At 41.8% G+C, this 26,613-nt stretch overlaps 1 protein-coding gene across 2 annotated transcripts in view; it reads left to right on the top strand.

Annotated features, from left to right (window-relative positions):
• The window catches only part of LOC106613924 (neuroligin-1), a 287,560-nt gene that overhangs the window by 201,419 nt on the left and 59,528 nt on the right, over positions 1-26,613 (top strand). The window lies entirely within an intron of this gene.

The following is a 26,613-nucleotide window of genomic DNA, read 5'->3' on the forward strand; positions in this document are numbered from 1 at the left end:
CCCTTGCATCAGGAAAAAAGCTATTGAACATTTACAACTGTCCTGCAAATCTCATTGCCTGGGCCCTGTGGCTGTGGTATGATTTTATTGCATCCCCCACTAGCGTCTAGATAGAGGTGATAACCCCATCTCTCCAGCCAGAGTGCTGAGCTGCAAACTTTCTGATTCCTGCCATAAATTGCATTTTTTTCACTATGAAAAATCATGGGAGAAGAGCGGTGGAAAATACGGAGGCTCCTGGTTATGTTACTTGGCCACCCACAATGCCTGGCCTCACACAAAATCAGGGCAAAAATAGGGACAGTGATAGCAGAAACATTCAGCTAGAATAAGTCTCCTCATCCATTCACTTTGTATTATCGTGTGTGTGTGTGTGTGTGTGTGTGTGTGTGTGTGTGTGTGTGTGTGTGTGTGTGTGTGTGTGTGTGTGTGTGTGTGTGTGTGTGTCACAGGGTTCAAAGGGTGGATTTATCATCAGGAAAGGAGATGAAAAGGAGGAACACATTACATGTTAAGATGGGAAACCCATGGCCCTACATTATGTGATGAGACCTAAACGGACTGTAGTAACATTATATATTTCACGCTTTACTTTCCAGTTTCTCCAGAGACCATTGTTAGGGGTAGGGACGATAATATGACTCACTCTGCAATGTTTTATTAGTGGAGGATTGGCTTCTTCATTGGTTTCAACCGCATAGTTTCCTGGGGGAACTTGATTCAGTAAACAGTGGTATCAGACCCGGCTTAAGAACGTTGGCTTAACTATTTAATCAAAAAAGATACTGTATTACCACTGTACTCTATCAAAAGCTTTTTATGTGTCGAGAGAGAGAACTGCACAAGGAGCTTTGGTTTCTGATGAAGCATGTGAGATATGTAATTGATGGAGGTAATCTGAGGATAATCATTTTTTAACAAACCCGCTTTGGTCCAGATGTACCAATTTGGTTACGTTTTGAGACGGAATAACAATTTTAGAAAATAGTTTAATATGTGTTTATCAAAGATAAAGTGCGATAGTGAGAGCAATTTTCACTAATTGATCATTACTGCGAAGCTTGTTAGCTAGTAGACGACTGGATAAGATTACCATGGAAGTAATGGCAAGTTCTGCTCTCTGTTTTATCAATAGATTTAGTTCTGTCTTGACATTGAAGAGAGTAGTCACTACCTGGTCCAAAAAAAAGTGTTTGCAGAGAATGCTCTAATGTCATTAACAACTTTTCCAATTCAATATCTTCTTTAATTGGGATTTATTCAACCCAGATACAAATGCAGTAGTGTTGTTTTTAATCAAATATTTGATGACGTCCCATAATATTTTAGGATCATTGACATAATATTTGTTAATCATTATGAATTCATTCAATTCAGTTTCAAATTGTTCACAGAAAGTAGGATTTTTTTAGAGGCTCATTTGTATCTGGTATTAATAAGCATGACGATCAGATACTGTAGGCTCATATGTCAAATGTCTATTTTCTTGATTAAAGAAAATAGGGGAGTAGATAATAGTATGAAATCGAATTCAGGAGAATGTTTTATGCCTGTTTGAATAAAGTGTACTCTTTTGCTTTAGGGTAATGAGCTCGCCAGGCATCAATGGTAGCCTGTGGATTGTAGTTTGTCTTACTAGATTTGTCCCGCATGTCCAGAATGGCATTCCTGTCTGTCCCAATAACCAGTTGGAATTCAGTTAATTCTAACAATATGCCATTCAGAGAATCAAAAAGTAGGATCATATGAAGTTGGTGCATACACATTAAAGGACAAGTTTAACTTAAATTCCAGAAACTCCCAAGTGATTCCATACATTAAAACTAGTTCAGTGGAGTTTGCCCTCTCCTTTTCTGGAGTGCGGAACTGAGACAGCTGCAAAAATGTGTCACGTGATTTGTGACATTGCTGGATGCAGGCCTCTCTCTGTTGTCAGTGAATGCATGATTGACAAATCCATTGAACTGCATGATTGACAAATCCATTGAACTGTTCATTGTTTTATTGAAAGCGTACGGACGAATTAGCTATATTTGTCAAAAGAACTATTGGTTTAGAGTCAGAAAATATGTACCTAAAATATTTGCGATTATTTTCTCTGATTATTTTATGTAGCCGACTGCCACAGCAGCGGAGATGGGTAACATCTGCATATGAGCACCGACGTAGGGGAAACTCTGCTACGTAGAAATTTCACAATATGCACTTATATGGAGCTTCATGCCATAGATTACATTTTTTGGGGAGGTAGAAGTAGTGAGTATACTGAAGCGGCAATATGTAACTTTTTGGTTGACCCGACCAAATTCACATAAAACTGTGAGTTATAGATCTGTCATTCTCATTGAAAGCAAGTGTGTATGTGCATTATTTCTATGCTTCCCATTCTTAAGTTTCTTTTTGCATCTTTAACTTTTGGTTTTGTACACCAGCTTCAAACTGCTGAAAATACAATATTTTTTGGTTATTGAAAATATATTTTACAGTGGTACAGATGGTACAATGATTCTCTACACTTGCTTGTTTTGTCACATAAACTGAAATTAGGAGAACTATTAGAATTTTAGCAACCAGGAAATGGTAGAGGGATTTCTGCATGTTATTGCACCCTAAAGACAGCACAGTTGTAATAATTGTCATACAAAAAAAAAGAAGATGTCTGACAAAAGAGTCGCTGGTACAGTACTGATGGTTCATTAACGTCTATAAGTAGAGTAAAATCGTCTTTGCAGCTTCCAACGTATTCCAAAACCAATCTTTGGTTTCTTTGCAGCTTCCAACGAGGTTCATTCGTCTACAACAGCAAAACGTACTTAACAACTACGCTAAACTTGCCACAGCTTTGAAATTAGAATTCAGTGGTCCTGCAACTCGCAAACACGACAGCTCACTGGCTAACACTGTCAAACAAGTTCGGAATGAACATCCACAAGCTTACTATCACAGGCTTCATTCAGCTTACTTTGGCCTACTCACTGAAACAGGAATGGAAGAGCTGTTACCATTCAAACAAATGTTTCTGTCGAACATGTATCCCACCTTCATTACCTACTTGGGCCCTACAACCCATGTTGGCTTGCCTATCTTACAACTCAGAGAGCTTGCAAGCACAGCTTTTGAAGCATCAAAAGATCACAACGCTAAGAGCCCTGACCACTCGGTTTTGAAGTTTGACCAGGAGCACTCACTCCAGTTAGAGGGTGCATTATCAGGTATTGGAGTGTTGAGAGATGACTCACAACAACGGTTTCCACCACGAAACCACTAGTCCAATAACCTCCGTGGTCGAAATAACTGTAAAGTATGTCGCCATTGAAACGACTACCGCTACAATCAACCTGTTCGCTACGTTCCTGCCCTTGTGTCAAAGCACAAGGGTAACAAAGTGTTAAAGGACGATCAAAACATAGACCAGTGTTCTCTAGAAGTTCCACTACGAGAAAAACTTGAGAAAAGGGTAAAAGATAAGTCACAAGGACTAGACGGGGAATTACTTAGCAAGGATGTAAAAATTCAAATTTCTCCCGCTCCCACTCGAGACCCTATCCAGGGCCTGCTTGATCAAGAAACAAGTCCACAGGCTTTGTCTATAGATTCTGATACAAAGGTTGCGAAGAAAAAGGTAAAAAGCTTTGTTAAAGCCAAGCCCACTCAAAATCTGAAAAGTCGATCTGCTATCGCCTTGAACAGAAATGGCACATCACGTCGTTGTGAACGACCACTCCACTAAACAGCCATACCTGGAAACAGTCCTGGAGGACTGCTTAACTTGTTATGCACTAATTGATTTGGGCGCGACAATATCGCTCATCTCTCAAACATTGTTCGATGTTCTCAAAAGGGTTGGAAGTCAACTAAACGTTGGTTAAAAGTGGAACGATGTGACACTACACTTCGAGGTTTCACTGAAACTACCTTGCCTCTCACATTGAGAGTCATGCTGAAACTACACTTCCAGGACGTATCACTCATTCACCCTGTGTATGTAACCAGCCTCAAATCTGAACCCCTGCTACTTGGAGCGGACTTGATGGATCGGTTACTCCCACTGATGGATTGGAAAACCAACCATGTAGGTCGCAGGCCACAGTGCCTTCTCCACTGACCACATGGTCTTCCCCTAACGCTAGCAGCAACGCAGTCATTCGGGAGGGGTATCTGTCGAAAGCACCCCTTGAGAAAAATATGTTTCGAAACCTCTTGGTGCGGAATCTGATCCAAGGAGATATTACGATATCTCGACACATTCCATCAGAAAACCTGATTGTCCATTATTTTCACGATTTCGAGCCAGCAGTCTCTGTGAATGCGCAACTTCCCTCGTCCTTGAAGTCGCACAATACTGTAGTTGAGATGAACTTCTCTTGCCTTTCGGACACTTTTGCAAGCTCTGTGGCCGTCTCAGCAAGAAAAACATTGATGCGCAAAGTGTACTCTGCTTCCGATGATACCTCTTCCACTTTGTGGGGGACTGTCACCCCTTCAATGACACTAATGATGTCAGTCCAGCAACTGACCCGATGATTCCCACTGCTGAAACACTTTGCAATATCACATATCCTCGTCTCAGTTCACAGGTACTGAAGAGGTTGCCACACGCGGACGCTGTGGTGACTGACAGGCCTTGACAGCCACTGAGCATTTTGAAGCACAAACACCAGGAGTTTTGGTTGGAAGGTTACAGCCAACCAAGCCATTTCGTTTGTGCCTCGGATACCAACACCACCCGCTGGTGGGGGGGTCCCAAGACACAAATGGGGGGAATACTAGCCCAGACCCATGATGAGCCTCATCGGCAGGTGGGGGGGGGGGGGGGGGGAGGTGAGACCACGTGCAACACCGTACGAGGCCTCCAGAGCAGAAAACAAATCTAGTTGTAAACTCCCCTATGAGAACAGTGAGTCGCAGACAGGCCCTTAGAATCTTAGAACACATCTAACATATTACTGAGGTGTAACACACTGGTCGTAAAAGAAGTCCAGTGGACTTCCGCCTCCAGAACAATTGGCTAAAATAGTAAAATGCTCTAATCATGTGTTCCTGTAGAATAACATTTCAGAATAAATCGGTAGGACAACTGGTCCCCTTGAGTACCAGTAACAATACCACAGTCAGTCCAGCAACAATCAGTAAGAGGATTAGAGACCTCAAGTCAAATTGCTATTGATAATAGCGACAGAGGAGTTAGTTGTCACTCAGATTGCAACACGTGTAAGGGAATCTCCAGAACACTCTTCTTATGGTCAACACACATGCCAATAATAAATAGAACCCTCCATTCAGGAGGAAAGCTATTAGAAGTCATGTACCATGATCACACTGTGTACGATTGGTTCAGTGCTTAGAGAGTACTTCCGTCGTGAGGTTAGCTCCTCCATGGGTAACATAGCTATGAAATAGACTTCTTCATACCTATCGCCACCACAATAGTGGAAGACACAGTGACTTGTAATAAAACCACTACAGACTCCCTCGACTCATTCTGAGCAAGTTGTAGTCTACCAGGATACTTGGTTTTCTTCCCTTGACATGCGCCCTTATCTAAGCATAAACGCATATGTACAACGGAACATCCAATTAGGATTTATGGCAGGAACACTTAAGGGTCCGAGCAAAACACCAGCCTGGGTAAAATTGAAAATTTACCCTGAGGTCTTTGACCCTACAGCTACCATACTCACCAGTTTATCTCCAGAAGTCCATAGTTCATCCCTGTAGACTGCCCAAAATTAATGCCTACAGCTGTAGACTTATCATGTAGTTATCAACTTGGGATAGCGCGATAATCAATACCCCGCAAATTAGGAACGCCCTAGACATGACATTAGAAACAACGTCATGATAGTCATGTTGCCAAGACCTTGGACGTATATAGAATACAGTCCAATTAGATGATTAACGTGTGATAACTAGATTTTGTATGTCTTTTGTTTATGCTTTTATTAATTTTGTTTAGGAAGTGATAGAGCCATAAACAACTTCCCCATACAACCATCAGTTAGTGCAACAACGCCGCTCATTTGGGAGGAAATGTTATTATATATTTCTTGAGTGTGTGTGCGTGGTTAACATCTGCCTAAGTTACTGCCCAGATCTTCCAGTCTGGATGACCAGACGACAGGTCGGGAACGGCGATCCCCAACCCAGACATCCCCTGGTCATTCCTGTGATGCTTTGCAGCTTCCAGAAAACCTACCAAGGTAGACCATCAGAGGGGGGACCTCAACAGCGGTCACCAACTGGACATCCGCTGCCCAGCCTTGTATCTGCCTGCTTCATTCACATAAACCTTACCCAGGTCAACCACCAGAGGGGGATCACAACGATGGTCCACAACCAGGACAACCCACAGTCATTTTTATGTTGGTTTGCAACTTGCAGGTTAATCGCAAGATTGAACCCAACAAGGTGGGACTGTCATGACGTTGCCCTGTTGTATGAGGTTCATGACCCCCATAAATACCTTTCCCCCTTTTCTCTCCACCCTACAGAATGGACTCTTGCAAAGCCCTTCGTTAACATAGAGAGAGTATGGTAACATCAAAAGGTTGGGGAAAGGTACAATATTTCTGTAATCCAACCAGTTGAAAGTGTCCGTTGGTACCTAAAGAATATGATGTCATAAGTTGCTGTCTGGGACATTATATCTGATGATAAGATTACATAAACTGTATCTTGGAAAGTCTACACATTCTACTTATCAGATTCACATGGAATTGTTGTACAATTTAAATGTTTAAATTTGAAACTATTTGTGAAAAGATTAAATGTAATTTTAGATTCTAAATGAGAAAATTGTAAACTATGCTCACTCAGTGACCATTCCCAAGTGAACAGACATCGGTTGGGAACTATGAAACACACCCTTCTCTCCCCCAATACAAAAGCCCGTTGACGGAAGTCAACCTCAGTTCCTAACGACGTGAGGACTGGTATCCATACGTTTAAAAGTGTTAATTTCAACGTGGTGAAATTCCATGCTGGAAGGATGAATTTCTACTAGACCAGCCAGAACTCATTGCGAGCTGACTATGGCAAAATGGTATGAACTTTGAACTCTTATTCACTAAAGAAGAAGTGATACATCCTAGAAGACGAGTTATCAGCTGCAGCTGTAAATGTACGTGGCCTAGGAAAGGACAGACAATCTCCTAATAAGAACGACAGGGTACAACGTATCCGCCCTACAACACTACGACCAGAAATATTCTTCAAAGGACAAGGGCGATCTCTGCTGGGCAACCCAGTCTTCCATCTTCGACCAATCTATCAAAGCGCAGCTCAGTGTAAATATATAGATTGCATTTTCTTTTTCCAGAATGTGCTGTTATTGGAATGCATAAGATTCTGTATTTATGGTAGCATAGCTTCTCATGGTCCGATAGAGACCCAATTCCCTTTGTCCCTCAGTCTTCCTGCTCTTTCATTCAAACCCAACCCCCTTTCTTTGTGTAACCAGCTGTCATATCGGTTTCGTCCGCTTGGGACTTTTTCTTTAATGACATGATTAGTAATCAATGTATGATCCACCCTGTGTATATTTAATTCTGTGTGATTATTTAGGTATTTAGTAAATAAATAATTAAGCCAATTTTTGTATTGCTGATTAGACTTGTTAGCCAGGGTTCGAGAAGATCAAAGAATTTTATGACGTTCAGATGAGACTGAATAAGGTGACGATTAATAATTGACTGCTATTGATATAAAATATTTTCAGATCTTTAAGAGTTTATTTGGAAGACAGCAGCTCTATAAACACTCTTCCGTGGTTCCCCAGGCTATTAACAAGTTACTTGTTGCAAGGTTTAATTCAATCACGTAATCAATCAAATGTTAGGTAATCGATTTGATAAATAGCCTGTCATATAATTGAATCAGTCAGAGACACGACACAAGCAAAAAATAAAGCAGGAAGCACCAGTGACTAGATCAATAAAAAATGAAGCAGATGCAAAGCTACAGGACTGTTTTGCTAGCACAGACTGGAACATGTTCCGGGATTCCTCCGATGGCATTGAGGAGTACACCACATCAGTAATTGGCTTCATCAATAAGTGCATTGATGACATTGTCTCCACAGTGACTGTTGTACATACCCCAACCAGAAGCCATGGATTACAGGCAACATCCGCACTGAGATAAAGGCTAGAGCTGGCGCTTTCAAGGAGCGGGACTCTAACCCGGAAGCTTATAAGAAATCCCGTTATGCCCTCTGACGAACCATCAAACAGGCAAAGCATCAATACAGGACTAAGATCGAATCTAACTACACCGGCTCTGACGCTCGTCGGATGTGGCAGGACTTGCAAACTATTACAGACTACAAAGGGAAGCACAGCCGAGAGCTGCCCAGTGACACAAACCTACCCGACGAGGAAAAACGACTTCTATGCTCGCTTCGAGGTAAATAACACTGAAACAACAATCTCTATTGCACTCCACACTGCCCTCTCCCACCTGAACAAAGGAACACCTATGTGAGAATGCTATTCATTGACTACAGTTCAGTGTTCAACACCATAGTGCCCTCAAAGCTCATCACTGAGCTAAGGACCCTGGGACTAAACACCTCCCTCTGCAACTGGATCCTGGACTACCTGACGGGCCGCCCCCCAGGCGGTAAGGGTAGGAAACAACACATCCGCCATGCTGATCCTCAACACAGGGGCCCCTCAGGGGTGCGTGCTCAGTCCCTTCCTGTACTCCCTGTTCACTCATGACTGCACGGCCAGGTACCGATGACACAACAGTGGTAGGCCTTATCACCGACAATGACGAGACAGCCTAAAGGGAGGAGGTCGGAGACATGGCCGTGTGCTGCCAGGACAACAACCTCTCCCTCGTCGTGATCAAGACAAAGGAGATGATTGTTGACTACAGGAAAAAGAGGACCGAGCACGCCCCCATTCTCATTGACGGGGCTGCAGTAGAGCAGGTTGAGAGCTTCAAGTTCCTTGGTGTCCACATCACCAACAAACTAACATGATCCAAGCACACCAAGACAGACTTGAAAACGGCACGACAAAATGTATTCCTTCTCAGAAGACTGAAAAGATTTGGCATGGGTCCTCAGCTCCTCAAAAGGTTCTACAGCTGCACCATCGAGAGTATCCTGATGGGTTGCATCACTGCCGGGTATGGCAACTGCTCGGCCAATGACCGCAAGGCACATCAGAGGGTAGTGCGAACGGCCCAGTACATCACTGGGGCCAGGCTTCCTGTCATACAGGTCCTCCTTTAAAAAAAATATATATATTTCACCAGGTAGGCTAGTTGAGAACAAGTTCTCATTTGCAACTGCGACCTGGCCAAGATACATTTACATTTTTTTTACATTTTAGTCATTTAGCAGACGCTCTTATCCAGAGCGACTTATAGTAGTGAATGCATACATTTCATAAAAAAAAAATTCTCCGTACTGGTCCCCCGTGGGAAGCGAACCCACAACCCTGGCGTTGCAAACACCATGCTCTACCAACTGAGCCACATGGGAAGATAAAGCATAGCAATTCGACACATACAACAACACAGAGTTACACATGGAATAAACAAAACATACAGTCAATATTACAGTTGAACAAAAGAAAACAAAAAGTCTATATACAGTGAGTGCAAATGAGGTAAGTTAAGGCAATAAATAGGCCATGGTGGCGAAGTAATTACAATTACTATATTAGGCCCTAAAAATTGTTAAGGACTCCAGCCACCCTTGTCATAGACTGTTCTCTCTGCTACCGCACGGCAAGCTGTACCGGAGCGCCAAGTCTCAGCTCGTAAGTAAGCATTTCACTGTAAGGTCTACACCTGTTGTATTCGGCGCATGTGACTAATAAAATTAGACATAATTGCAGCACTCGCGTGGGCAATACACTGGACCACTGCTATTCTAGCTTCCGTGATGCATACAAGGCCCTCTCTCGCTCTCCTTTTGGCAAATCCGACCACGACTCCATCTTGCTCCTACCGTCCTATAGGCAGAAACTCAAACAGGATGTACCCGTGACTAGGACCATTCAACGCTGGTCTGACCAAGATTGTTTTGATCACTCGGACTGGGAAATTTTCTGGGCAGCCTCAGAGAATAATGTCTATACGCTGTCTTGGTGTGTGTATTTATAAGGAAGTGCATTGGAGATGTTTTACCCACTGTGACTATTAAAAGCTACCCTAACCAAAAACCATGGATGGATGGCAGCATTTGTGCAAAACTGAAAGCGCAAACCACCGCATTTAACGGCCGAATATAAACTGTGGCCGAATATAAACAGTGTAGTTATTCCCTCCGCAAGGAAATCAAACAAGCGAAATGTCGGTATAGGGACAAAGTGGAGTTTCAATTCAATGGCTCAGACACAAGACGTATGTGGCAGGGGCTACAGGCAATTACAGACTACAAAAAGAAAACCAGCCACGTCACAGACCAACGTATTGCTTCCAGACAAACTAATCACCTTCTTTGCCCGCTTTGAGGATAATACAGTGTCCAGCCACGGATTTGTGAGTCATGCATTCACTGACAACGGAGCAGAGCGAGGCCTGCATCCAGCAACGTCATGAGTCACATTACCTGTTTTTGCAGTCTCAGGAAGAGAGAGGGGGAGAGGGGAACACTCAACTGAACTATTTTCAATGTATGGAATCACTTGAGAGTTTCTGGATGTTGGGTAAACTTCTCATTTAATATAGACCATTTTCTTTCCATTATGGATACATTTAAGGAACGTGATTCTCCCTTCTTGGTCTTCGCCCTTACCAAGGTGACATTGAGCACATATGTATCATTATGAATACACCCTTAGTTTTGTTTGGGGCTAATGAAAAAGCAGTTATCTATTCTGTGTGCGTCCTTTTGGATTATGTGTGTTTCTTGAAGCATTGCTACTGTATATCAAAATGGTTTCTTTATAGAATATCAAGACAGCTGGAATGCTAGATAGGATTATTAAGGCCTTTCAAATTCCACAAGAGAATAGCTAGTGTTGCCATTGTTTTTCTAAAATGTAATTGTTATCTTTAGGGTTGATAGGCCCATGGATGTAAAATAAAAAGCAGGACCCACAGGGAAACCCCACCCATTGGTCGCTCCCCACCCAGAAGATCCTCTATAAATCGTTCCCCCCCTTCCCTGCCTGAATAATGAGCCATTTATGGGGTTCCATCTGTCGGCTTCTCCCTTGTGTGTTCGATTTTGAATAATTCTTGAGCTTCCTCGGCAGTGGAAAACGTGTGTGTTGTGTTCTGGAAGGTCAAGATGAGTTTTGCCGGGTGGATGAAGCCGCATCTCAGGTTTAGTTTCTGTAGCTGGGATCTCACCTCGTTGTAGATCTCACTCTGTTTTAGCAGTTCGGAAATCAGGTCTGGGTTTATGCTGATCCTCCTCACCTGCGTATGTCAGACCCCTGGATTCCGCTGTAAGGCGAATAATTTGCCGCTTGACTTGAAAGCTGTGTATCCATAGAATCATACAGCGAGACCCATTCCGGAGAGGACCCGTGCGGTCATCAATGTTAATTAGTGGCATGGGACCCAGCTTCTCCTGTCCGAACAGTTCATAGAAAAGATTGCTCATGAAGAAAGTTGAGTTGCCCACCTCCACACCAGTTTCAAGTCCTGTGACCCTCACTTTGAATTCACGGGAATGATTTTTGAGTGATTCCGTTTTCTCTTTTAAGAGTTTGATTATCCCTTCCAACTTAGCTTGTGCTGTTTCCAGGTCATGGAGTTGTACCTCCAGCACTTGGCTGTCTTCTGCAGAATTTTCACTTTGGTTAAATAGGTATCCACTTTAGCAGTGAGCACTGCCAGTGATTCATTTACCAGTTTTAATTTTAAATCGAAGGCAGAGGTAATCTCCTCACGAACAATCTCTCATATAGTAGCGTCCAGCTCTTTCTGCTGTCTGGTGTTCATAGCTGCCATGTTCCCACAGTTGAATTGTGGATGGACAAATTCTAGCTGCTCGAGCGTAATAGACCTGCTAGTTATTTCTTGTCACACAATGAATGTCCCATACCTTAATATGATGTTTAGTATTGATACGTTTTAGGAAATAAGTCTGTTAATTCATAGTAATTTGCAAAAGAAAGCCACGGGAAGGCCACACGTTTCAATGCATGCCACCAGAACCGGAAAACATCTTTTGTTAGTTTTGATTACATTTCCAGGCAAGGGAAGGCAGTTGGTCTGCCAATTACGGTTTGTCCTCCCTGTTCTTTTTAGTTGGCTAATTCCAACAACCTTCCAGTCACCTTCTGCTTCCCCAGGCTGTGTGTGGAGGAGTGTAATAGCCTTGGCATGTGTCTGTGTGTGAGTCTGCCTGGCTGGCCCATTCCCGGCCCGGCTGCCTCTCTCCATACAACCCCCCTCCATGCCCCCTCTCCTCTGTGCAGGTACGCTCTGGACAGATTGGGGTTTTGTTTTGCGACTCCCGTCTCGCGGGTCTTTCCCTTTCATCAGTTTTATTTTGGAAGGGGGGCCGGGCAACGGCATGCACCCTCTCCGGCTGTCCCTTCCTCCCACGCTGGTCCTCTGAAGTTGGAGCTAATTAGGCTTGGCGTGGGACTAAGCCTCCTGTGCAATGCCCTATCTCCTGACTCCTCCACTCCTTTCAAGGTCCTAATAAAGAAGTGACAACATGGTCTGTAATGGCCAGCAGTCACAGGGAGAGGAGCAGAGCCAGGCTGCAGAGAGAACGAGGCTTCTACTGTATCATGATGATTCACAGCCAGCCAGTACTGGACTCCACTGAGAACATATGTTACTTTCCTCCTCCTCCTACTGCTGCTTCTTGTGAAGTGAAAAACAAAGAGCTGTATAATGCAATTGCTTCTGTTCTTGTCCCAACAATGCGGCCAGCTGATGAGGTGCTTTGTAGGTGTTAAATAATATTTGTATTGTTACATACACAGGATAGGTGCAGTGGAATGTGTTGTTTTACAGGGTATAGTAGTTCAGCGCTCAAGGGCACATAGATTTTTCACCTTGTCGGCTTGGGTATTCAAACCAGTGACCTTTTTGTTATTGGCCCAACGCTTTAACCGCTAGGCAAGCTGCTACACTGTGTTTATGGATTGGCTGTAACGCTCTCCATTTATCTGTGGCTCATTTAGGTGTGTGGTGAATCCAACTGACAATCTCTTACAAAAAATGTAAACTATTGGAACCAAGACTTAAAATTAACTGATATTGGCACAAGATGGTGTTTTGGAACGTTATGAACGAAATTACGGTTAACAAAAAAGTATGCTTAATCCAGTATAAACTAATGTATAGAATTTATTACACGAGACAAAATTCACAAATTCTACAGCACAATCAAATGTTTTTAAAAAGCCCTTTTTACATCAGCCAATGTCAAAGTGCTGTACAGAAACCCAGCCTAAAACCCCAAACAGCAAGCATTGCAGATGTAGAAGCACGGTGGCTAGGAAAAACTCCCTAGAAAGGCCAGAACCTAGGAAGAAACCTAGAGAGGAACCAGGCTCTGAGGGGTGGCCTGTCCTCTTCTGGCTGTGCCGGGGGGAGATCATAACAGAACATGGCCAAGATGTTCAAACGTTCATAGATGACCAGAAGGGTCAGATAATAATCACAGTGGTTGTAGACGGTGCAACAGGTCAGCACCTCAGGAGTAAATGTCAGTTGGCTTTTCATAGCCGATCAATCAGAGTTAGAGACAGCAGGTGCGGTAGAGAGAGTCCAAAACAGCAGGTCCGGGACAAGGTAGCACGTCCAGTGAACAGGTCAGGGTTCCATAGCTGCAGGCAGAACAGTTGAAACTGGAGCAGCAGCATGACCAGGTGGACTGGGGACAGCAAGGAGTCATCAGGCCAGGTAGTCCTGAGGCATGGTCATAGGGCTCAGGTCCTCCGAGAGAAAGAGAGAGTCATGTCTTAAGTGTAAAACTAACAATGACTCAATAATTCATACCTTCTGGGAGTACTGTAATGTCCAAAAGTTATGGGCAGAGTTAGAAAGCTGTCTGTCAGAAGTTTTATAATGTATCTTTACTTTTAATCCGTCTATCTGCATATTTCAAGACATGGCATATGGGGGTGCTGTGAGATACCCAATGGGTGTGCATCTCAATATTAGGAAGGTGTCCTCAATGTTTTGTGTATAGTTTTAAACATAAGTGACCGGTTACAGGATCTGAGGCGTTTGACGCTGGTTCCTACTTTCACAGTAGCGCTGTAAAAAATTAAATGTGTATGGTAAAACTTATCAGCCTAGTTGAGTCAAGGAGAAAGCACTGAGCTATATGGAAAGACAGGATCCTTCCTGCCTAGGTCATGATAGACTAAGATAACGGAGTAGTTGGACATGCCGAGAGACGAGTCCGAATGTTTATGTCACAGGCTTCTGTCAATTACAGAATGAGTTCTTCCCTGATTAGTATATAGATCATCTTTGCTACTGCAGATGTTTTGAAAAATATAGCTATGGCCAACTGCAAAAGTTTTGCTACAGCTCTCAAAATCATTGCTTCCCAGAATTTAGCTGGGTTTAAGTAGAGACTACTTCATGGATGACAATGCCATGCTGACTCGTGTGCATTTAGGGGTGGGGCTAAGGCTTAAGATGGTGTTGGGGCATAAACAAAGAAGAGCTCTCTGGGGAAATGTGAAAATCGTAATATTTTAAAGGGTATTATCTCCTACTTGTCTTTTAAGTGGGATAACAAGTATCAACTTTTAAAGCAGCATAACTTTCCTATCTGTCCTCTAACTACAGTGTACAGTGATACCATTTTGAAGCTCTGAGTCTGTACTTTTATAAAATGTAAAAATAAGCAAATCACTTACATTTGACATAAGTATCAGGTATCAATGCAGACTGTGTGAAGTAACAATGTTTATTGACCACAGGGGCAGGCAAATGACAGGTCAAGGCAGGCAGGGGTCAATAATCCAGAGTAGGAGCAAAGGTACAGGATGGCAGGCAGGCTCAAGGTCAGGCAGAGTTCAGTAAGACAGAGGTGGTAGTAAAGTACTTTAAGCATATGTTTTCATTTCGGTCTACTCATCTCCACTAACCGAAGCTAGTTGTATGGATTTTTTTTCTATTAAAATGTCAAATTAACAGCTGTACAGAAGGCCAAATTAAAGTGGAAGAACTTCTTGATGCAATTAAAGCCTTTAAGTCCGGAAAAACTCCAGGGCTGGATCGCATACCAGTGGTGGTATACCAAACTTTTTTTGATATACTTAGAGGACCGTTATTAGCATGTTTTAACCACTCCTAAATAAATGGTCGATTATCAGACACTCAACAAGAAGGTCTGATTTCATTATTACTTTAACAGGATCCAAGTGGTAAATATAAAGATCCAGTCCATTTCAAAAATTGGAGGCCTCTCGTACTTCAGTGTTGTGATGCTAAAATTCAAGCAAAATGCATAGTATTAAAAATGTATTGTCAGATATTATTCATCCTAATCAGATTTTTTTTTACATGGTCCATACATTGGAGATAATATAAGATTCGTACTGGAAACAATAGAACACTATGAAAAATCTTGGAAACCAGGCCTGGTATGCATAGCTGACTTTGAAAAGGCTTTTGATAAAGTACGACTGGAGTTTATATATAAATGCCTGGAATAGTTCAAATTTGGAGAATCTCTTTATAAAATGGGTTAAAGTTATATATAGTAACCTTAGGTGTAAAACAGTAAATAATGGCTACTTCTCAGAAAGTATTAAACTGTCAAGGAGTAAAACACGGTTGTCCACTATCGGAATATCTATTTATTTATTGCCATTGAAATGTTAGCTGTTAAAATCCGATCCAGTAATAATATCAAGGCGTTAGAAATCCAGGGCTTAAAAACAAAGGTGATGATTCACGTTTTTTTTTTGAATCCACAATTTGGATCCCTCCACAGCCTCATGGAGGATCTAGATACTTTTTCTAACTTCTCTGGATTACAACCAATTTATGATGTGTAGTATATATAAGCAATATGGCCAGAGGAGGTGTGGTATATGGCCAATATACCACGGCTAAGGGCTGTTCTTACGTAAGACGCAACGCAGAGTGTCTGGACACAGCCCTTAGCTGTGGTATATTGACCATCTATCACAAACCCTTTAAATTGGTTGCCAACGTAATTAGAGCAGTAAATCTAAACATTTTGTCATACCCGTGGTATACGGTCTGATATACCACAGCTTTCAGCCAATCAGAATTCAGGGCTCAAACGACCCAGTTTATTTGTTTTATTTAACTAGGCAAGTCAGTTAAGAACAAATTCTTATTTACAATACGTATTGAATCACAAAATAATGCAACTTTCACATTACCGTGTAGTTTATCAATAAAATAATCTGACGGTGATGTGGACATACTCGGTATACATATACCGAGATAAAGAAATGATCTCAGTCAATACATTTTAGTAGAAATGGAGCAAAAATAGATAAGATCTTGCTACCATGGAAATGAAAGTACCTGTCTATTTGTGGAAATATCTCCCTGATTAACTCTTTAGTCATATCCCAGTTTACCTATTCGCTTATGGTCTTGCCTACACCTAGCGACCATTTTTTTAAAATTATTATATGAGCAAAAAATACTAAATTGTATTTGGAATGGCAAGCTAGAGAAAATAAAAAGGGCCTATTTATATAATGAATATGAATTCAGAGGGAATAAATTATTAAATATTAAAGACCTCTCACTAAAGGCGTCAGTCATACAAAAGTTATACTTAAATCCAAACTGGTTCTCTAGCAAATTAGTGAGAATGGCTCACCCCATGTTCAAGAATGGCCCTTTCCCCCTTTTATTCAGATTACAATTTCTCAAAACGAAATAACCTCCAAAATATTGCTATTTTTAAAACAAGCCGTCTAAAGTTTTTTGCAGGGAGACAAACTATGCAGTTGTTGAACCGTGTTTTTTTAAAGGGGCACTATACTGAAGTTCTACACTTAAATATGGCTCAGTTGGTAGAGCATGGTGTTTGCAACGCCAGCATGGTGTGGATGGTGTTAAGAGATAGTTGGGAGGGGTTGAATGGAGCTCAAGGGTGGCACCAGATAAGGGTGGCACAATGTAACTCATGTAAAATATACTGTGTCCGTAAAATGTGTATAGTTACAACTTTTGTGAAAAACAGTTAAAAATATATAGCAAATAGAAATGAAACTGGATGGACATTAGAAATAGATGAGAGGTTGAGGGTAGAGGCAGAACAGGACAGGACTAAAAACAAACTAAATAAAAGTTTTATAAAATAGATTGTGTCTGTGAAATGTATATAGTATGTATAAGCTGGAAGTAGAAGCCTAAGTATTGTTGTTCATTAGTTTACTACAGTTAGGGGAGGGGCGGTAGGGTTAGTGGAAAATAATAAAGGAAAATACATTTTAAAAAGAAATGTGTATGTATATATTTATATATACAGTACCAGTCAAAAGTTTGGAGACACCTACTCATTCCAGGGTTTTTCTTTATTTTTTACTATTTTCTATATAGTATATAATAGTGAAGACATCAACACCATTCAAAGTAGCCCCCCTTTGCCTTGATGACAGCTTTGCACACTCTTGCAATTCTCTCAACCAGCTTCATAAGGTAGTCACTTTGAATGCATTTCAATTAACAGGTGTGCCTATAGTAGTTCATAGTTCATTTGTTTGAGACAGTTGTGTTGTGACAAGGTTATACAGAAGATAGCCCTATTTGGTAATAGACCAAGTCCATATTATGGCAAGAACAGCTCAAATAAGAAAAGAGAAATGACAGGCCATCATTACTTTAAGACGTGAAGGTCAGTCAATCCGGAAAATGTCAACAACTTTGAAAGGTTTTTCAAGTGCAGTCGCAAAAACTATCAAGCGCTATGATGAAACTGGCTCTCATGAGGACCGCCAGAGGAATGGAAGACCCAGAGTTACCTCTGCTGCAGAGGATAAATTCATTAGAGTTAACTGCACCTCAGATTGCAGCCCAAATAAATTCTTCACATAGTTCAAGTAACAGACACATCTCAACATCAACTGTTCAGAGGAGATTGCGTGAATTAGGTCTTCATGGTCTAATTGCTGCAAAGATACCACTACTGAAGGACACCAATAAGAAGACAAGACTTGCTTGGGCTAAGAAACACGAGCAATGGAATTTAGACCGGTGGAAATCTGTCCTTTGGTCTGATGAGTCCAAATTTTAGATTTTTAGTTCCAACCGCCGTATCTTTGAGACGCAGAGTAGGTGAACGGATGATCTCCGCATGTGTGGTTCCCACCGTGAAGCATGGATGAGGAGGTTTGTGGTTTGGTGCTGCTTTGCTGGTGACACTGAATTATATAGAATTCAAGGCACACTTAACCAGCATGGCTACGCCATCCCATCTGGTTTGCTCTTAGTGGGACTATCATTTGTTTTTCAACAGGACAATGACCCAAAACACACCTCCAGGCTGTGTAAGGACTATTTGACCAAGAAGGAGAGTTATGGAGTGCTGCAACAGATGACCTGGCCTCCACCCAATTGAGATGGTTTGGGATGAGTTGGACTGCAGAGTGAAGGAAAAGCATCCAACAAGTGCTCAGCATATGTGGGAACTCCTTCAAGACTGTTGGAAAAGCATTCCAGGTGAAGCTAGTTGAGAGAATGCCAAGAGTGTGCAAAGCTGTCATCAAGGCATAGGGTGGCTACTTTGAAGAATCTAAAATATATTTTGATTTGAGAAACAGTTGCCTCACAAGTCCTCAACTGGCAGCTTCATTAAATAGTACCCGTCAAACACCAATCTCAACGTCAACAGTGAAGAGGCAACTCCGGGATGCTGGCCTTCTGGGCAGAGTTCCTCTGTCCTGTATCTGTGTTCTCTTGCCCATCTTAATCTTTTCTTATTTTGACCAGTCTGAGATGTAGCTTTTTCGATGCCAGGAAGGCCAGCATCCCGGAATTGCCTCTAAACTGTTGACGTTGAGACAGGTGTTTTGAAGATACTATTTAATGAAGCTGCCAGTTGAGGACTTGTACATGTAGACACATGTACTTGTCCTCTTGCTCAGTTGTGCACTGGGGCCTCCCACTCCTCTTTCTATTCTGGTTAGGGCCAATTTGCACTGTTCTGTGAAGGGAGTAGTACACATCGTTGTACAAGATATTCAGTTTCTTGGCAATTTCTCACATGGAATAGCCTTCATTTCTCAGAACAAGAATAGACTAACGAGTTTCAGAAGAAAGTGCTCTGTTTCTGGCCATTTTGAGCCTGTAATCGAACCCACAAATGCTGATGCTCCAGAAACTGTGGGGTGGTAGCGTAGCCCAATGGTTAGAGTGTTGGACTAGTAACCGAAAGGTTGCAATTTCGAATCCCCGAGCTGACAAGGTACAAATCTGTCGATCTGAACAAGGCAGTTAACCCACTGTTCCCTAGGCCATCATTGAAAATAAGAATTTGTTCTTAACTGACTTGCCTAGTTAAATAAAGATAAAATAAAAAGAAATACTCAACTTGCTGAAAGAAGGCTAGTTTTATTGCTTCTTTAATGAGAACAGTTTTCAACTTTGCTAACAATTGCAAAAGGGTTTTCTAATGATCAATTAGTCTTTTAAAATTATGAACATGGATTAGCTAACACAACGTGCCATTGGAACACAGGAGTGATGGTTGCTGATAATGGGCCTCTATACGCCGATGTAGATATTCCATTATAAATCAGCCGTTTCCAGCTACAATAGTCATTTACAACATTAAGTGTCTACACTGTATTTCTGATCAATTTGATGTTATTTTAAATGGACAAAAAAATATGCTTTTCTTTCAAAAACAAGGACATTATTAAGTGACCCCAAACTTTTGAACGGTGGTGTATACACAAACACTACCGGTGAAAAGTTTTAGAACAGCCACTCATTCAAGGGTTTTTCTTTATTTGTACTATTTTCTACATTAAAGCAAGTCCTTTCTACAGTCTAAAATAAAAATAAAGAAAAACCCTGAAATGAGACAATGTGTCAAACTTTTGACTGGTATTGTATGTAGAGTTGAAGTCGGAAGTTTACATACACCTTAGCTAAATATATTTCAATTAAGTTTTTCCCAATTCCTGACATTTAATCCTAGTAAAGATTCCCTGTCTTAGGTCAGTTAGGATCAAGACTTTATTTCAAGAATGTGAAATGTCAGTATAATAATAGAGAGAATGATTTATTTCAGCTTTTATTTCTTTCATCACATTCCCAGTGGGTCAGAGGTTTACATACACTCAATTAGTATTTGATAGCATTGCCTTTAAATTGTTTAATTTGGGTCAAACATTTTGGGTAGCCTTCCACAAGCTTCCCACAATAAGTTGGGTGAATTTTGGCCCATTCCTCCTGACAGAGCTGGTGTAAGGTTTGTAGGCCTCCTTGCTCACACACTCTTTTTCAGTTCTGCCCACAAATTTTCTATAGGATTGAGGTCAGGGCTTTGTGATGGCCACTCCAATACCTTGACTTTATTGTCCTTAAGCCATTTTCCACAACTTTGGAAGTATGCTTGGAGTCATTGTCCGTATGGAAGACCCATTTGCGACCAAGCGTTAACTTCCTGACTGATGTCTTGAGATGTTGCTTCAATATATCCACATAATGTTCCTACCTCATGATGCCATCTATTTTGTGAAGTGCACCAGTCCCTCCTGCAGCAAAGCACCCCCACAACATGATGCTGCCACCCCCGTGCTTCACGGTTGGGATGGTGTTCTTCGGCTTGCGAGTCTCCCAATTTTTCCTCCAAACATAACGATGGTCTGTATGACCAAACAGTTCTAATGTTGTTTCATCAGACCAGAGAACATTTCTCCAAAAAGTACAATGTTTGTCTCCAAGTGCAGTTGCAAACTGTAGTCTGGCTTTTTTACGGTGGTTTTGGAGCAGTGGCTTCTTCCTTGCTGAGTGGCCTTTCAGGTTATGTCGATATAGGACTCGTTTTACTGTGGATATAGATACTTTTGTACCTGTTTCCTCCAGCATCTTCACAAGGTCCTTTGCTGCTGTTCTGGGATTGATTTGCACTTTTCACACCAAAGTACGTTCATCTCTAGGAGACAGAACGCGTCTCCTTCCTGAGCGGTATGACGGCTGCATGGTCCCATGGTTTTTATACTTGCGTACTATTGTTTGTACAGATGAACGTGGTACCTTCAGGCATTTGGAAATTACTCCCAAGGATGAACCAGACTTTTGGAGGTCTTCAATTATTTTTCTGAGGTCTTGGCTGATTTCTTTTGATTTTCCCATGATGTCAAGCATAGAGGCACTGAGTTTGAAGATGGGCCTTGAAATACATCCACAAGTACACCTCCAATTGACTCAAATGTCAATAAGCCTGTCAGAAGCTTTTAAAGCCATGACATCATTTTCTGGAATTTTCCAAGCTGTTTAAAGGCACTGTCAACTTAGTGTATGTAAACTTTTGACCCACTGGAATTGTGATACAGTGAATTATAAGTGAAATAATCTGGTCTAGTAGTCTGTAAAGAATTGTTGGAAAAATTACTTGTCATGCACACGGTAGATGTCCTAACTGACTTGCCAAAACTATACTAAACTAAACTGTAATGACTCCAACGTAAGTGTATGTAAACCTCCGACTTCAACTGTATATGTGTGTGTGTAGTATATATATATATATATATATATATATATATATATATATATATATACACATATGTGTGTGTATATATACACATATGTGTTGTGGCAAACCTCTTCAAAGTTAGGAGCGTTTGTCACAAATTAAGTGGGAAACTGTCACCAAAGTCAGCCCAGAATGAAAGTTATTTCGAACATGACAGTACCTGTGTGTTTGTTTCGCTGTCCTGGTCCACCCAGGCCACAGGTAAGGTCAAGGATAGCAGGGTTCGGTACACAAATCTGGTTCTCGGTAAGTCCAGGTCTAAACGCCAACAGGTAAGTCCAAAACAGTCCAGCTCGTACACGGTAAATCCAGCCAATGTAGGTTGTCTCTTTCTCTATGGTTCATAGATCCTTCCCGCCCTCTCTCTCTCTTCCTGGTTTTTCTTGACCTTTTATCTGTGGGTCGGCTCCACCTTCTGAGGGTTCCCCTTGCTTCTGGGAATTGTAGTTTTGGCAGTCGGCCATTTTGTGATCTGTAGTTCTGATCGGGGTGGCCATTTTAGTGATCGGGCAGAGCCCGTTTATTAGTTCTGCCCTCACATATCTGCCATTTATCACTCGACCCCCTTCTTTGCCACAGTGTATATATATACACATATGTGTATATATGTACAGTGGGGGGAAAAAAGTATTTGATCCCCTGTGTGTGTGTGTGTGTGTGTGTGTGTGTGTGTGTGTGTGTGTGTGTGTGTGTGTGTGTGTGTGTGTGTATATACACATATGTGTTTGTATATATACACGTGTATATATACACATATGTGTATATATACACATGTGTATATACGTACAGAGGGGGGAAAAAAGTATTTGATCCCCTGCTGATTTTGTATGTTTGCCCACTGACAAAGAAAGGATCAGTCTATAATTTTAATGGTAGGTTTATTTGAACAGTGAGAGACAGAATAACAACAAAAATATCCAGAATAACGCATGTCAAAAATGTTATAAATTGATTTGTATTTTAATGAGGGAAATAAGTATTTGACCCCCTCTCAATCAGAAAGATTTCTGGCTCCCAGGTGTCTTTTATACAGGTAACGAGCTGAGATTAGGAGCACACTCTTAAAGGGTGTGCTCCTAACCGCAGCTTGTAACCTGTAAAAAAGACACATGTCCACAGAAGCAATCAATCAATCAGATTCCAAACTCTCCACCATGGCCAAGACCAAAGAGCTCTCGAAGGATGTCAGGGACAAGATTGTAGACCTACACAAGGCTGGAATGGGCTACAAGACCATCGCCAAGCAGCTTGGTGAGAAGGTGACAAGATTTGGTGCGATTATTCGCAAATGGAAGAAACACAAAAGAACTGTCAATATCCCTCAGCCTGGGGCTCCATGCAAGATCTCACCTCGTGGGGTTGCAATGATCATGAGAACGGTGAGGAATCAGCCCAGAACTACACGGGAGGATCTTGTCAATGATCTCAAGGCAGCTAGGACCATTGTCACCAAGAAAACAATTGGTAACACACTACGCCGTGAAGGACTGAAATCCTGCAGCGCCCGCAAGGTCCCCCTGCTCAAGAATACATATACATGCCCGTCTGAAGTTTGCCAATGAACATCTGAATGATTCAGAGGACAACTGGTGAAAGTGTTGTGGTCAGATGAGACCAAAATGGAGCTCTTTGGCATCAACTCAACTCGCCGTGTTTGGAGGAGGAGGAATGCTGCCTATGACCCCAAGAACACCATCTCCACCATCAAACATGGAGGTGGAAACATTATGCTTTGGGGGTGTTTTTCTGCTAAGGGGACAGGACAACTTAACCGCATCATTTGACGGGGCCATGTACTGTCAAATCTTGGGTGAATACCTCCTTCCGCCAGCCAGGGCATTGAAAATGGGTCGTGGCTGGGTATTCCCGCATGACAATGACCCAAAACGCTCGGCCAAGGCAACAAAGGAGTAGCTCAAGAAGCACATTAAGGTCCTGGAGTGGCCTAGCCAGTCTCCAGACCTTAATCCCATAGAAAATCTGTGGAGGGAGCTGAAGGTTCGAGTTGCCAAACGTCAGCCTAGAAACCTTAATGACTTGGAGAAGATCTGCAAAGAGGAGTGGGACAAAATCCCTCCTGAGATGTGTGCAAACCTGGTGGCCAACTCCAAGAAACGTCTGACCTCTGTGATTGCCAACAAGGGTTTTGCCACCAAGTACTAAGTCATGTTTTGCAGAGGGGTCAAATACTTATTTCCCTCATTAAAATGGAAATCATTTTATAACATTTTTGACATGCGTTTTACTGGATTTTTTTGTTGTTGTTCTGTCTCTTACTGTTCACATAAACCTACGATTAAAATTATAGACTGATCATTTCTTTGTAAGTAGGCAAACATACAAAATCAGCAGGGGATCAAATATTTTTTTCCCCCGCTGTATGTATGTATATGTATGTATATATATATATATATACTGCTCAAAAAAATAAAATGAACATTGAACCGCTTTTAATATTGCAGTTTGTACCTACATGGTAGTCTCTAAACTGTTTAGCTGAATTAAGGATCACAGTTGTTATCGTTCGTAACAGAGCTAGTGAGTTCTGAAATTATGCCGAAATGGTAAATTCACTAAGACATGTATGCAAAATAACATTGACGGCTATAAAAATATCAGTGGGATCTTTGGATTAGTTAACCTCACATTACAGCTATTATAATCTTATGTTCTTAAATCGATTGACTAATTTTGGATAACATTTTGAGGTTAAATGATCTTCTAACTGATATCTTGGCTAACTAACCTTTCAGTCCTGTAGTGCTGTAATAACTTGAGAAAGACAGAAGTCTGCTGTGTGTGTCTAGCATAGCATGTTGGTGTGCTGTATGTTCCTTTCTGTGCAGGTGGCCCGCTTTAGGATATCACTTGTTGTGCATGTGCCACAATGCAGCTAACAATAGCCCCAAGTTATTATTTTGTTTGTTCATCCCAAACTATCCAAATTAAATGTCTTTTGGAAAGGGGGTAAAGCAATTTTTGTGTTATGAATACAGGATTAGTTCTACTCTGTTCTACTCTACTTTTTACTTAGCTGCGCGTTTTACACAGGTGTATGGGGCTGTTGACATGAGTTTTTTTGCTGCCTGCCACAAACACTGGGATTCTATGCGTCTCTGTTATGTCATTGGATAAGGTTAAGCTGTGTCAAAAAGTACTGTTGGAGCAGGGTCATTCTATGTGACAGCTGTGGTCAGGATACGTCTGGGCCCTGAAAGGCATGAGAGAGATTGATAACCATCCTCCGCCTTGTACACATCTGCAGGTCTGACTGAGATACCTCTTTGAAAAGCAAGAGATATCAATTTCTCTCTCAGATAAACAAGGGATTTGCAGTAGCTCCTGGCATTGTTGAGTTTCATTGGTAGTGTGGTGGTGCAGTACCTTATCTGAAGGGAAATCAGTTCAGACTTAAGTTCAGATCAAGTGGAAATATCCCATGCATACAATTAAACGTTGCTTCATTTTAGTATTGTCAAAGAACATCATTACTAACACCCAGTTTGAGAATTTATGGATGAAATAGGTGAAGCTCAGCCAGGTATAATGAACACTGACTGGTAATTTCTGAACTTGAGTATTTACACAGAGAGCCTCCTGAACACAAGTGCATTTCCAGAGCCACCGATCCAACAACTGCATGATTACAACTGTCAGATGGGAGTCAGATGCAAGTCAGATGGGAGCCTTTCCCAAAAGTCTGACTGAAGTGGCTGAATTCTAAGTCGCTCCAGCTAAAAGCACCTATTTGAAGCACTTCCTCCAGACTCTATTCTGGAGGAGGTCAGATGAACAGGTTGGGAGTGGAGAATGTTGTTCTGGGGTGTAATCAACAACACATTAGAGGCGTGGCACTGCCATGACAGCTCCCTCGTGTTAGCAAGGTGGCATCAGGTAGAAAATCCCTCCAGCTAGTGCATATAGCTTCAGCAGCTCTTCTCTTCTTCCCTCTCTGCACTGGGAAATACAGTCATCTGTAACCTATGTTCTGTCTACCATATCTCATTTCTCAAAATGGATTATCTACAAGTGCTCTAACAGTAGAAGAAAGAGGAACAGCTCTGAATCCCAGTACTAAAAGTGATCATTGAGGGCTATGAGGGATGCTGGGGCTAGTGACTAGAGCCCTGATTGAATTATGGCTGTGTAATCAGTAAAGCGCACAGACACTTCCTAGTCTCAGCCAGACAATTAGCTTTCTGCATAGTGCTGCTCTCTCCCCTTGGCCACGCCCAAGTGAACAGACATTGGTTGAGAACTATGAAACACACCCTTCTTTCCCCCAGTACAAAAGCCCGTTGACGGAAGTCAACCTCAGTTCCTGATGACGTGAGGACTGGTTAAAATGGCTAATTTCAACGTGGAGGTGACGATCAATTTGAATTGTGAATTTCGACTAGACCAGCCAGAATACAGTACGAGCTGATTACGGCAACTTGTTATGAATTTTGAACTCTTATTCACTAAAGAAGTGATACATTCTAGACATCGAGTTATCAGCTGCAGCTGTAAACGTACGTTGCCTAGGAAAGGACAGACAATCTCCAAAGAACGACAGGGTACTTTAACGTATCCACTCTACAACACTACGACCAGAAATATTCTTCAAAGGACAATGGTGATCTCTACTGGGTAAACCAGTCTTAAATCTTCGACCCATCTATCGAAGCGCAGCTCAGAGTAAATATTATGTATTGCATTTTCCTTTTCCCGAATTGGCTGTTATTGGAATGCATAAGATTCTGTTTTCACGGTAGCATAGCTTCTCAAGGTCCGATAGAGACCCAATCCCTTTGTCCCTCAGTCTTCCTGCTCTTTCATTCAAACCCAACCTTTGTGTAACCAGCCGTCATATCGGGTTAGCCCACTATGGGCTTTTCATGACATGATTAGTAATCAATGTATGATCTTTCCTGTGTATATACAGTTGAAGTCGGATGTTTACATACACCTTAGCCAAATACATTTAA

The sequence above is a fragment of the Salmo salar genome, chromosome 10 (assembly GCF_965601325.2).
Source record: "Salmo salar chromosome 10, fSalSal1, whole genome shotgun sequence".
NCBI lineage: Eukaryota > Metazoa > Chordata > Actinopteri > Salmoniformes > Salmonidae > Salmo > Salmo salar.